Below are 9,937 nucleotides of genomic sequence, written 5' to 3' on the forward strand. Positions count from 1 at the left end.
TTTTAAAGGTAGAAACTACGGGTTTACGTGAAATATTTTGTAAAATATATATATATATATATATATATATATATTATATATATATATAATATATATACATATATATATATATATATACATGTTAGTTAGTTAGTTAGTTAGTTTGTTAATTTGGCTCAAAAGCAAATAGCAAGGCCATGTAGGGGGACATGGAGTTAAGTACAGGGTGGTGTTCATGTAAAGAGTTCAGGCCACTTGAGGTCCAGGGAGGCTTTGAACAAAGCGGTCGTCGGCATCTTCACCATCTCGTCTGGCAGCTTGTTCCACGGATCCGCAACCCGGACGGAGAAAGCTCCTCTCCTTCGATTGAGATGAAATCGTCGCAGGTAGAGCTTTTCGGAATGACCCCGCAGCCGACGCTCCGGAGCAGGAGTGAAGAACAGCTCTTTCGAGAGGTTACACTTCCCGCTTATGATGTTGTGGGCGAGAATGAGATCACCACGGCGGCGGCGTTTTTCAAGAGAACAAAGGTCGAGCGTCCTCAGCCTTTCTTCGTAGGACAAATTTTTGAGCCCATGAACCATGCGGGTAGCCAGCCTCTGGACTCTTTCGAGGTGCTGTATGTCTTTGAGGAGATAAGGAGAAGAGGCTTGAATCCCATACTCCAATATGGGTCTCACCAGCGTGACATAGAGTGGCAGGAATATGGCTGCTGTGAGCATTCCGAATGACCGTCGAATCAAAAACAGAATTCCGCGCGCTTTGTTGGCAGCATGGACGCACTGGGCCGAAGGCGAAAAGGAGGAATCCACCAAGATACCCAGGTCCTTTACCTGATCGGTCCTCTCCAGCAGCAGACGACCCGGCTCGAAATCAAGTTGAGTTGCAGGAGTAGAGCCGACAGGCAGATGACAGCACTTTGACACGTTCAGACACAGGTCCCAATCGTTAGACCACTTCCAAATTTGGTGGAGGCATCGACGAAGATCCTCTATACTACCGCGAGGAGCGACCAGTTCGATATCGTCGGCAAATAGAAGGGTGTGTTGCGTGAGGTCGTCGGGCAAGTCATTTATGAAGACTAAGAACAACAAGGGCCCAAGCACTGAACCTTGAGGCACGCCACTGCTCGCACTGGAGACGTCGGACCGCGAACCATTAACTTGAACTTGGAAGGAGCGATCTGAGAGGAAGGCACCAACCCATCGTACAATATCCGGATGGAAACTATATGCTTGAAGCTTGACAAGTAGTAGGCGGTGGTTTACCGAGTCAAAAGCTTTGGCAAAGTCCAATAAAACGATGTCAACAGCATCACTATCATCGAGGATGCGCGTCACCAATTCTTCCATTACTAGTAAGTTGGTCAAGCATGATCTCTTCGGCACGAAGCCGTGTTGGGAATCAGTGATCGAGGCTGTGTTTAGGAGGTGGAGCATCATACTTTTCTTAAGGATGGTTTCGAACATCTTGCTGATTATTGATGTAAGGGAAACCGGTCGGTAGTTAAGCGGGTCTTCGCGGCTCTCTTTCTTGAAAATTGGGCAGATTATCGCTGTTCTCCAGTCTGCAGGTATAACACCCGTCGCCAATGACATATTGAATAGTCGTGTTAAGGGCTCGCAGATGACCGGATCCAACGCTTTGATAACCCGTGGGTGTATGCCGTCAGGGCCGTGACCCTTGTTGACATCGAGGCCTTGAATAATACGTTTGACTTGGTCCCGCGTGATGACCAATCGAAGCATTGGAGGTACCGATCTATCAAATGGAGGGGGTTCACGACCATCATCTTGTTTGAAAATAGTTGAAAAAGCCTCGGCAAATAATTGACTCTGTTGATAAGGGTCCTCAATCGATACGCCTGTTGAGTCTACCAACGTTGCAATCTGGTTGTTCAAGCGGGAATTCCGCTGGACATGGGCAAAGAAGGTTTTTGGATTGCTACTGGCATTTGCCGCGATTTTGTATTCATAACTGAAGCGTTCTTTCTTTTCAATTTTCACGGCTCGGTCTCGTTGAGTTTTGTACACCTCAAAAGCTGCAGTCGAATCCAGATTTTTGAATTCAGCCCAAGCAATATCTCTGAGTCGACGTTCTCGTTTAACCTTCTTCGTCACCCAGGGCTTGTGTTTCTTCCTCTTGGGAAGTCCAACGGGAACTGCCTGGTCAGTCAAACAGATTACATATGCTTTGAGGGATGACCATAGTTCGTCAACTGAGGACAACGTCATCAGGGAACGCCAGTCCAGAAGCGCGGAAGCCTCGGTTAGAATTTCAAGATTAATTGCAGAGAAGACTCTACGTGGCAGCGAAGTAATCGTGGGCGTGGAAAAAGTTGTGTGCATGACGAACTTCAGGACCGCATGATCACTCTTGGCAAGAGGGGCGCACACAGATACGTCTGACACTGATCTTGGATAGCGGGAGAATACCAGATCTAGCATAGATGGCTGCTGCCCAGACCGATGCCTTGTCGGATATTCAACATGTTGCGATAGAAAACAATCTTCAGCCACGTCAAGAAGGGCCTGGCCGAACCGGGAAGATGTTGTACAAATTGATGCGGGCCAATCGATCGTGGGAGCGTTGAAGTCGCCTAGTACCAAGCAGTCATGCGAAGCTGAAACGAATCTTATCGCTTCAAGTAGATGAGCATCGTCCTGCGGGTCGGCTAGAGGCGGCCTGTAGACAGCCAACACGGGCAGGCAAAACTCAGATAGGCTCACCTTGCAATAGACGGCATCGAATTTGGTTGTAGGTTGAGCATTTGTGGGTAGAATACCACAGGACGGTTTGTGCTCAGACTTAACATACACAGCAACACCTCCACCTCGCCTTTTTCCTCTGTCACATCTGAAAAGGACGTAGCCCTGCAGGTGGATCTCTGAGTCCTTTACTGCTGGAGTCAGCCAAGTCTCGGTGATAGCTATCACATCAGGGGAGTCGCGTAGGGCCAATGTAAATAGTTCACTGAACTTTGGGAATAAGGAGCACGAGTTGGTGTAGACGATGCTGAGCTGTGAAGTCTGAGGGGCGGGAGTTGGGGAACAAGCAGAATAAAGGGCATCAGAGATAGCATCGTTGACGGGGGTATCAACTACGCTTCGATTTGCCCTCACATCACTTTCCCTGTCAGCACAACAGCATGGGACCAGAGGTAGGACTTGATTATCTGTCCATCTTGGATTCGTAAACCCTTCTCTCCCATTTGTTTCCTCATCTTTAGCTCGGATATCAGGTTCCTCCGGCGAATTCTCTCTCTTAGTGAGTATTCCTCGCGAAAACCCATATTGGGGTCCTCCCAGGCATGCGTCTGAGCTCCGTTCAGAAAGACTGAAGCCTCCCGATCAGAAGAAAAGATTACCCTTATTGGGCGTGGTCTAGTATCTGCGGTTGGGTTCGCTTGGAATCTTCCTAGCCGAGCGACCTTAAGAACACTGACATTTTCGTTTACAGAGAACAATTTTCCAACCAAAAAGGAAACAAAATTAATGTCATCTTTTAGGCGGTTTATGCCTGTATCACAGGTGGATTCAGCCTTGCCATATATTATTGCCGATCTTGAGTGGGCAAAAAGTTCTCTACTATGAGCTGCGGTATTCGATTCTTCATTGGAGGATTTCGAAAGAGTGGTTTCATAGCCATCGGACTTATGTCGGCCTGTGGGGTCGATCGGAATGGATTTAGTGGTCATAATTTTCCCGCCTGGTTTGGAACTGCACTGTCTCTTCTTCGGTTTGGGGGAGCACCACTCCCCAGATGAACCCACATCGAGATCGTTCAGAATTGGTTGAGCAATGGCATTAATGGGAAGGACAAGTGAAGGAGAATCCAAACAGATTTTAACGTGATCAGGTTTCATAGCCAAATCTGCCCCTCTGGAGTTTTGACTACGTTTCTTCTTTTGGGGAGAACAACGGTCTTCAGGTGGGTTTGAGTCTACGCTCCTCGAACTAGGTTGGGAACCTCCGGGACCGAAAAGGCAGATGAGGAAGAATCCGCACAGGAACGATCATGTGCAGGAACGACCGCCGGCTCCTTCGCCTTGTTTGGCCGCTTCGATTTTGTTCCCTTCGGTTTGGACGTCTCCAGGGAAGAAATCAAGGGTGACCCTGCGTCAACAGGAGACCGTTTATCGTGGTCAGGTTTCATAGCTAAATCCGCCCCACTGGAGTTTTGACGACGTTTCTTCTTTTGGGGAGAACAACGGTCTTCAGGTGGGTTTGAGTCTACGCTCCTCAAATTAGGTTGGGAACCTCCGGGACCGAAAAGGCAGATGAGGAAGAATCCGCACGGGAACGATCATGTGCAGAAACGACCGCCGGTTCCTTCGCCTTCTTTGGCCGCCTCGATTTTGTTCCCTTCGGTTTGGACGTCTCCAGGGAAGAAATCAAGGGTGACTCTGCGTCAACAGGAGACTGTTTATTCAGTAAGAGAGCAACAACAGACTTTAGGTGCTCAACCTCTTGTTTGAGCAACAGCAACTGTTCGTTGAGCTGACTATTGGTAGGACCATCATCTTGATGAGAAGCCCTACTTGCAGATCTCAGTTTCGATGCGTAGGTAGCTGACATGATGGATGGTTGACTAAAAACAATCTTCTATGGGCTCTAGGACAAATCGGGGTTAAATCAGGAACAAAAAACAGGTGCAATCCTTGTAGGAGTAGGCAACAGCAGACAAAAACTGAGAGAGTTTGGGCTGAGCCGAATCACATATATCACGTGATCACGTGACCGACCAGTCCATCAGATGTAGTTACATATCGTTGGTCACAATGCGTTCGCATTGTTGTAGCCTTCGGATGACGCCACCCCGCTGGCTAAGCGAGCAGGCCAACAGAAGAAAGAGTGGAAGAAAGAGTGATGAAAGAGTACAGCAGGGATCACCACCCCCTGCCGGAGCCTCGTGGAGCTTTTAGGTGTTTTTGCACAATAAACACTCACAACGCCCGCGAGTCCGCTGCCCTAACCACTGGGCCATTGCGCCTCCACTTATACATATATATATGTTTATATATATATATTATATATATATATATATATATATATATATATATATATGTATGTGTATATATATATATATATATATATATATATATATATTTGCTTATATATATATATATATATTTGCTTATATATATATATATATATATTTGCTTATATATATATATGGATTTGCTTATATATATATATATATATAATCAATGTAAACAGCAGTGTGTCTCACCAAAAAGGTGAATTATAATTGTCACTAAATATGAGTAAGGCGTTAAAAAGGACCTACATTGCTAGAAATAATAGCTGAAATGCTTTAATGCTGTATTTCATGGATGAAAACATACATTAACAGGGACCATAATTGTCCGAAATATACCGACCAATAATTTTTAAGACAATTATTTAGAATTATTTAGTAACAAGTATAATTCTCGTCTTTGGTGAAAAATTGCAACCTACTGCTTACATTAATTTTCTGCATTAATATTAGCGAATCGCATAATCATCAACTAATTTGGATGGGGAATACATATATGCTAATAGCGAAATAGGTCCGGAAATGGCTGAACACCGAGCTGGCGTAAATGATGATGGCAAATGAAATTGCTGATACTGATCGATTGGTACTCTTTGGACAATTATAATCCCTGTTAGGGTATGTTTTCATTCATGCGAGTTAACTAGAGCATTATAGCATTTTAGCTCTTGCTTCTAGCAAAGGAAGATTTTTCTTTTAACACCCTAGTCATATATATATATATATTCCCTTATTCTTTTACTCTTTTATGCATTCAATACAAAGTCTGCGGCCATGCTGAGACGTCGCCTTTATTATCCTGCTTTTTAATGGGCATTTTTTTTTCATAGTAAATGTCTTCTGAGTTTCTTGCTATGATGTAGGTTAATCTGGGAATTTGGACAGCAGGACATCAAGTTGTTCCTTGAGAATATGTGCCCCTACTCCATGTCGATCTCTGAGACGTTTTGGCAAGGTATTAAGTACCCGTGGATTCTTGAATCATAAGGTATTGCAATATATCGTCCTCAATCTTGACGTGATGTCTGAGATTTTGAAAGGTGCAGTGACGTCCAGTTTGGGTGCCGGTATACCTTTCTGCCAAGTCTTCCATAATTTTTCATACGTATATTATTGTATATCATTCTCGTCTCTTCTATTATCTCAGTTGTCCACTGATGCAAAATTCCACATTGCTTAAATGCCCCCCCCCCCACCATTTCAGCTATTCCTTTGACGCTGTGAGGTAAACACAATTGACAGCAGTAGTAGGTGGGTGAGGACAAATTCCCTCCATAGAACCAGCATAGTTTCCTACTCCTTGCTCTGGAATTTCTCAGAATCTACCGAGCCATTCGCCTACACATTGCTACCATCTTGGCAGGAAGAACGAGGCGTTTTTGCTTATATCGACCCCCAGTTGAAGCACTGTACCTAACTCGAGGATTGCCGCTTCTTTTGTTCCAAAGTATCTTTGTTGCAGCAAATTACTACAAGCTAGCTCATAGTGGAAAGCTTGGAATTGACTTGCATTAAGTTTCATGTCATTTTCTACAGCCCAATTATGACATCCATGTCTTTCTCAAAAAGATTAGCATCAAAGCATTAGCATCAAAAAGATTAGCATCAAAAGTAAGTGTGGTTCTCTGCAATTTATGGTCTATCCAAATTAGCCACGATACTCAACAGTGGCTCCGATACAGTTCCCCCGAGGCGCTCCACTCACTATTACAGTCTGTTCGGAGACGACTCCATTGGATTCCACATCCCAGGTTCAGTCTTTTAAGAAGTAATGTAACCACCATCCCAGTTTTCGGACTATACCTAGTCTCCGTAGCTTGTTACATATCACCCCATGTTCTACCTTCTCGAAAGACACTGCAAATAAGAGATATACCAATTCCTCCTATTAGTGGTTCATAAGTTTTTTCAACACCCAGTCATAATGCTGTATTGGGTCTCAGGTTTCAACTCATCCTCTTCTAGGAACGTGATCAGCTTCCATCTGACAATGCCTTCCATACCTTTAGAAGCATGGGAGGTTAGATAGACAGGCCTATAATTTTTAAGATCCGTCCTGCTACCCTCTTTATATGCCTTCCTTTAACTTTCTGAAAGGTCTCCCTATTGCAGAGAAGTTTTGGAAGAGGATCTGTAGCGCTCTTGCTAAAATCATTTTGTATTCCTTTAGGTTGATTGGTGGGAATCCATCCGGACCAGTGGCTAAGTTTAAGCTCATTTCATCAATGGCTGATATCACATCAACTTCCTCCATTTCGAAGTAACTAATAATTGCCATTTCTTTCTGTAGAGCTTTTGTGCTAAAGAACTCATCAGGCACAGCTATTGGCAAGCGTGCCAACGGAGTTGTGAGAAACGTCTTAATAGCACATCCAGTATTTAACTTATCCTTTGGGTGTCTGCAGTCAGTGAGCCATTTTCTTCGAACAAGGTCCCTATCTTATATCATTCTAAAGCAGACTCTTTTGCGAATCTATAGAAGACGTTAGGATTTTAAATTACAGTTTTACAGCCCCGGCTTCTTTCTCTGCCCATTTATTTTCATGGGGCGTTTAATTTCAAAATCAGGTAATATTTATCCTTTGGTGGCCCATTTAGACGGTTTCATTTGAATGATCGTCGTTTCATATGAAGCATACTATTCCCAATAATTATGCTTTTCTGTCGGTTTGACATACACTCTGGAGCAAATTTAATGCATAATCATGCTTGATTGTCATAAAGTTCTGTAGCTTGATGTCATTATCTTACTTACAGACACTGTAAGACCAGTTTTGTTCCATGACCTCTTTCTGAATACCGTATCAATCAGTTTTATGAAAGTTCAAATTATAAAAAGGGTTCAGCGTCTCTAATAGCCTTCATGTCTGCAGTTCTCTGCAGACCATACATTGTTAGTCCTATGCAGTTATGGTCCGAGGAAAATAGTCGGTGTTATCTTAACATTATGGATAATTGCTGTATTATTTGTCGAGCAGAAGTTCAGAAAATTTTTATTCCTTGTTGGGTTGAGCACTATTTTCTGCATAAAGAGCATATTTGTGAGTCGAGCAGAGACTGCTTGCCTATGTTCCTGCAGTAACATACCTGAGAGATGGCGGCCATGTAGTCATTCGACATTAGGGATATTGAAGCCTCCGTGAAGTCTTGATTGGTTAGTACTTCCTCCATCGTTTTGCGCTGTCCTCGAATGAGCTTCCATGATGTTGAGTATCTGGTGGGCGGTATGTCATATATAAGGCGGTGAGCTGGCAGAAACGTTAGCATGCCGGGCGAAATGCTTAGCGGTATTTCGTCTGCCGCTACGTTCTGAGTTCAAATTCCGCCGAGGCCGACTTTGCCTTTCATCCTTTCGGGGTCGATTAAATAAGTACCAGTTAAGCACTGGGGTCGATATAATCGACTTAATCCGTTTCTCTGTCCTTGTTTGTCCTCTCTGGGTTTAGCCCCTTGTGGGTAGTAAAGAAATAGGTATTTCGTACATATTACCATTTTGATTTGTTTAATGTGTACCACTAGTGTCACAAGCTGAGTTTGAGTGTGACAGGATGATTATCTTCAGAGATATTCATCGCAACTCTGTCATGAGTTGTTTCTCTCAGTTGGAAATACAAGATACTTTGATGTAAATATCTTAGCATGTGACATGTCAGCGTACAGCTGTAATTCTGTTAATGATATGCATACTGCTTGACTACATGTAACTAAGTTTCTCAAAAGGGAGTCTCACCTCTCAACCCGCATACACATACGTATGTGTGCATGTGTGTGTGTGTGTGTGCATATATGCATATGTGAGTGTGTGTGAGTGCACATTGTTAAAAATGTTATCGAAAAACCCAATTCTTCTATACGCCGCATGAGGTGGCGCACATACCATTTTGATCGGAAAAAATTGAGAAGAAACTCCATATCCCAAAAGACCAGATATTATAGCATTTATTTAAAACTCAAAAGTTTCCACTACTGGATTCGAACACGAACTTTGGAATGTAGTCGGTCAATTTAACTAAGTAATTATGCTTCGTAATAGACTGTTAAATTTTAAAATAAAGCATTGAACATATAACAGTTACCGTATTTGTAATTGTTTGGTTCTACACGACACAAAATATTCATAATCAATTTACCCACCAGCAGAATTACAGTGAGATTACTCACCCTAAGGGATCCTTGATGCTTCTTCTTACCTGATATGGTTAGATGGAATCTGGATTATACCTGAGAGATCTTATGATATCCGCCTGGATAATTTATCTTTATATATACATCGTATAAATATATACATAAATACATACATACTATGCATATAAATAATATATATATATATATCCCCGTGACCGACCAAGCTATCGGATGTTGCTACACATCGCTGGTCACTATGCGCTTCGCATTGTTTTAGCCTTCAAATGACGCCACACCGCTGGCTAAGCGAGCAGGCCAACAGAAGAAAGAGTGAGAGAAAGTTGTGGCGTCAGAGTACAGCAGGGATCGCCACCCCACCCCCTGCCGGAGCCTCGTGGAGCTTTTAAGTGTATGTATGTATGTATGTATATATGCATGCATATGTGTATATGTGCGTATATGTGTATGTGTGTATAGTGTATGTACGTATCTAATGTATGCATGTGAACGAGTGAGACAGAGAGTGAGGAAATATAAACTGCTATTTAAATTGGATGCTTTTAGTCTTGCTCTGACAGTATTTCTCGAATAAACGAATGCATTAAAAAAAATCAGCAATAATCATCATATTTTAAATCACGTTAGTATTTCTTTCCATAAAACAACCGCTACACCAGGCAAAACTAACAATTCTATTAGACGAAATTCTAATATTTATCAATATTACATTCTAACTGTAGACAGCTTTTAGCTACACTACTAAATATAGTTCTTAATATTGTAAGAGTAACAG

The sequence above is a fragment of the Octopus sinensis genome, linkage group LG4 (assembly GCF_006345805.1).
Source record: "Octopus sinensis linkage group LG4, ASM634580v1, whole genome shotgun sequence".
In the NCBI taxonomy this organism is placed as follows: Eukaryota; Metazoa; Mollusca; class Cephalopoda; order Octopoda; family Octopodidae; genus Octopus; species Octopus sinensis.